The sequence below is a fragment of the Macrobrachium nipponense genome, chromosome 20 (genome assembly GCF_015104395.2).
Source record: "Macrobrachium nipponense isolate FS-2020 chromosome 20, ASM1510439v2, whole genome shotgun sequence".
Classification (NCBI taxonomy): Eukaryota; Metazoa; Arthropoda; class Malacostraca; order Decapoda; family Palaemonidae; genus Macrobrachium; species Macrobrachium nipponense.
The window spans coordinates 77161392-77166391 of NC_061089.1; the positions used below are offsets into that span (position 1 = coordinate 77161392).

The window sequence follows — 5000 nt, forward strand, 5'->3', positions numbered from 1 at the left end:
AACACCGCCGGTTTGCGAAAGACTACAACTAAACATACACTGAATGAAAGCCCGGAAGCGACTGAAGCTGAAAGAGCCTGAAGCTAAAACCACTTCCATTGCCAGTAACTGTTGACACTTTCTGTCATATTAGGGGGTGGGAGGGTTGGGTGGGGGTATGTTGTCATTTAGTCATTTTTTGCTTGTAGATTTTTCTCGAGATAAAAGTTTTATGGGAAATCATCTATAATAGTCGGTTTCATTTCAGTTGTCTACTCATGGACAAACTCATAGGTGGCACGTGGGTGGCGACATTCAGCGTTTCCGAAATCGTTGCTCATTGTGATAGATATTAAACTATTTTTCCAAAAATGCATTTGAATTTTTCTATAGACAAAGATCCGTCGCCCCATCTTATATAATCCATAAACACATCGATTTTTATACATAATAATAGATAGACATATGCCAATACAAGCACACGAAAGACTCGGTTGTATCCTACATGCTACTCAGATCAAACGCAAACGAACGATGAACTTTCAGCCATTATGATCGATCTCTTTAGACCTACGCTCAAAAAGTATTCAAATCACAATATCTTCTTGCCATTCAAATTTTATTCTACGTGAAGTTTCCTTGCATGTGAATGGGAATAACTTTATGATGATACCAAATACTGTGAACCTCTAAAATATGAATCGCAGACCTAGGCCTATGCTACTGATTCGCCTGGTATTTTATTTTACTAACCTTCCTTTCAGCAGACATCCATTCCATTTCAATCAGAAATTACTCTTTTATTGTAACCTTTATTTATTCATTCGAATTACCATTCCAATGCCCACCAATGAAAAAAAAATTGTATGCCTAGGCCAGCCATTTATTATACCGTATATATTAACAACACGGGATGACTGGAACTGAATGGGATTTCAATTTAAACTTTTGCTGGGTGACTTATTTAGCTACATAGTCCCGAAAGTGATGAAGCACTGAGCTAATACAATTATTTGTATACTCAAGAAAAAGAATTATATAAATATGCAGAGTATTCTGGAAAGAAAAACCACAATACCAATAGCTATCATGCCATGTTGTAACTGAAATATCTGGCCTCACCGCCGATAGTGTAGTGGTTTTTCCATTGACCTCCCCACGTCCTAGACAATCTCATAGACAACGCTGTTCCTTGCATATTTCGATTATTAACCTACTCGTGTAATTTACATGCAAGAAATGATTAAAATACCTCTCGCACAGCCGTATCTTGTTATGACCTATAATGAGATAAAACATAATTTTTTGAAGTCCATCGTTCGTTTCACCTGAGTAGATTTATACAAGCTTGTCATTCAACTAGATAAACATCTGTCTAGTGATTAGTCGTTGTTCGGAGAGGCCATAATTATATTGTCTGCTAGGTCATCGTCTTGCTACCAAGGTCTAGGTCTAGGAGATAGTAAGACCTATTGTGATGCCGTCTGAACGTTAAGTTTTTTTTTTTTTTTTTTTTTTTTATCGATATTGTTTCTGCGATCATCAGTCACCGGTTTGTATTTTCTTGTCCAATTAATATTGCTGCTTGAATCTATAAAATCAAAGAAACAACCCACCCTATATGTTCAGACGTCCTACCATCCACCAGGCCACTGGAAGTGGGAATAGGGACCCAGGTAGATTTAGTTGTAACCCTCAACTGTGGACGATGAGATTGCCACCGAAAGTAGTTACCGTGGGCGTAAATAACACATAGAAAACGAGCAGAAGTTTCTTCAGCACATTCGAGTTTTTTGTACTTGTAATCAACGTCGCCGAAAATAGATCTATCTTTCGGCGGTCTCGGTATGATGCCGTATAAGCTGCGGCCCATGAAACTTTAAGCACGGTCCGGTGGTGGTCTGACTTATATCATTGCCAGACGCACGATTATGGCTAACTTTAACCTTTAATGAAATAAAAAATACTGAGGATAGAGGGCTGCAATTTGGTATGTTTGATGATTGGAGGGTGGTTGATCAACATAACAAATTGCAGCCCTCTAGCCTCTTACTTTTTATGATCTGAGGGGGACAGAAAAAGTACGGACGGACAGACAAAACCGGCGCAATAGTTTTCTTTTCAGAAAACTGATAAAAGGTATTCTTTGTCTAATATAGAAGAGTAAAAGTATAAGTAATGTGCTTGTCAAATTGTTAACCAGTAAGAAACTCCAATAAATAAATAAAAAAAAACTTGTACATTAATGAGATCAATAATGGCAACGTATTGTCATTATCATTGTGTGTAACTAGAAAAAAAAAACTTTATTTCAATATAATGTTTTATAGTGTGATTACTATTATTATTATAATCACTGCTAAACAAACTATTACTACACCTTGAGTCTAAAGACGTGTCAATTCAAGGAAAATGAATACCAGAATCGAGTAATCTCTCTCTCTCTCTCTCTCTCTCTCTCTCTCTCTCTCTCACACACACACAAATAGTTCTCCACGTAACTGATTACATTTATTCGGAACCCTTACAGCAAAAATTGTGTGCCATTTTTAGTACTAACTCACTCCAAGTTTTGACTTGCCGTTCCCGATTGACCTTTTAAGGATCACTTATCGCCTTATTGCACTTGCTAAGTGTTCTCCGCTTATCCCATTAAGTTTTTATTTTATTTTTTTTTCAACATTCTAGACTCTCAACTCGCGAAAATGTCTTTGATTTTGTGATGTAAAACGATCTGAAAAATTCTAAATTCTTATGTATTTCGTCCAAGCTCATTTTTATTCTCTTGCTGGTTCTCTTTTTAATCAGCTGATTCCTTTTGGTGTCTTTGTGTTCATACAATTTTTAGTTCCTTTGTAGTAGTTTGTGTCGATTGGCACTGAACATGCAAATTACTGGGCGACAGATTCTCTTATTGACGTATTCTGATAGCGTTATCGGTGTGTTTTCCATAACTTATAACAACTTTGTCACGCAATAATATTTACTAGTAGCACATCTACCGGTGCTACCACTAATCCTGACAGTAATAATAAGAATAATAATAAATTTAACGAAGGACTTTTTATGAGGATCTTGCCTTTTGATCATGCAAAACCGTAAGATGAAATGCAGAACTAAACATTTAAGATAAAAGATGAAAACGTTTCGAAAAATTCATATTGTTAATATTACTTGCCACAAAAAAAATGTTTGCAACTGAACATCTACTTTAAATGCTTTTAAACTGGTGTTTCATTGTTCATTTGGAGGTGTTCAGAAATCTAACGAACATCTGACTTTTATTAGCATAAATTCCGTTGATGAACTATTTTTTTTATTTTTGAACTCCGGAACATGCTTTACCACTGCTAAACTATTAGTAGCCTCTGTTAAACCAATCAACTTTAAATTTACTTAGCTTGCTAAATATAATAGCAGGTTATATATTGATCTCTGCTATTTTTTTATATAAATGGTTCTGACCTACACATTTCCTCTACTTACATAATAAATATACCGAATACTACACTGAAAATAAAATTGTCTTACGATCTATACGATTTCTATGATGAGTTATTGAATATTCTCGTTACTTTTATATGGGTCTCAGTGCATGTGTAGGTATAATAAATCTGTCTGCTACTTACATCGCTTCGCTACTTTTATATGGGTACATGTGTGTGTACAATAAATCTGTCTGCTAATTTTATCGCTACTTTTATATGGGTCTCAGTGCATGTGTAAGTACACTAAATCTTCCTGCTACTTATACAAACTATAAGGGAATGCTGTTTTATATTTCACAATCAATTCACATCTATCTAAAAATAGTACGTGTCTTTGATTATTTTTTCATGAGTCGGGATATTCAATGTTAACGGTTCCCTTACAATAAAGACAGATACCGGTCCGTGCCCCTTTGAATATGCTAATCATCAAATTTAACATTTTCTTTATCGATGATAAAATAGGAATGTGTTTGATTAGTTTGATTACGCCTTTTGAAAAGCGCAAAGGAATGTGATATTACCCTCTCAATTATCTTTGAATCTCTCCCTTATTTATGGTAATTATCCAGTAAGCTTATGGGGAGTAACACCAAGTTCTTTCCACCTTTGAAAATACTGCAACAACATAACTGGGAAATGAAGCCGCGTAAACAATCTAAAGGAAGCAACAGGTGACATTCTGGAGACCCCATCATCTCCAAATGTACCATTCCAGGGAAGATATGAAGTTATGAGTGTCTGCGTCTTTGGTTGGCGCAGACAAGGTCAAGAGGCAGTTAGTATCGTTAAGCGCTCTTCATCTTGGAAATTTACCCACAGGCCACAATAGAATCGAAATTCATATTGCCGTTTTGTTTACGATTAGAGATATTTCGATTTTTTATTTTATTTTTGTTTTTATTATTATTTTCTTTGGTAACATTTAGTATTCCTTTACCTGCTTTCTTTCATAAAAATTCTCGTATACTTAGAAACAATGTCACTCAGTACCATCTAATCACCCAAAACGCTTAAGAACTAACTTTACAACTTTACAAAGACCACGAGAACACAATAAAATTGCATAACCCAAAAATCTTCTTACTACTGCAGGGGCCGCCCACATGCCAACAGACCCTCCGTCACCCACCCACTGCACCGGGTGCCCCTACTTCCTGGAGACGCCCTCGCACATCAAGACAGCCGTAGGGAATCCTGCTAATCTCACCTGCGGCGTCCGGAGCCTTGGTGACAGACAGGTAAGATCCAGAGAATGAAACCCATTTCAATATTCAGTTCCTTTTATTTCTTTCTATATATATTCTTTTTATCGGTGGAACTGGACCTAAGGTATTACTTAAGGAATAATAATTTTTAGTGGGTTTGGTTAAGATAACTTAAGGGATATTAAATTTGTAGAACCCTTTGGATTTATAACATAGTATTTTAGCAAAGGTAATATTTTCCTTGAAGAATACGTTAAAAGCTTTAAAAAATCATGCAATGCAGAACATGACAATTTTATCTAGCATTGTCGGCTGATAAGATAGT

At 35.8% G+C, this 5000-nt stretch overlaps 1 pseudogene; it reads left to right on the forward strand.

Moving 5' to 3' along the window:
* LOC135195250 (zwei Ig domain protein zig-8-like) overlaps window positions 1-5000 on the forward strand; it is a 54158-nt pseudogene that overhangs the window by 39741 nt on the left and 9417 nt on the right.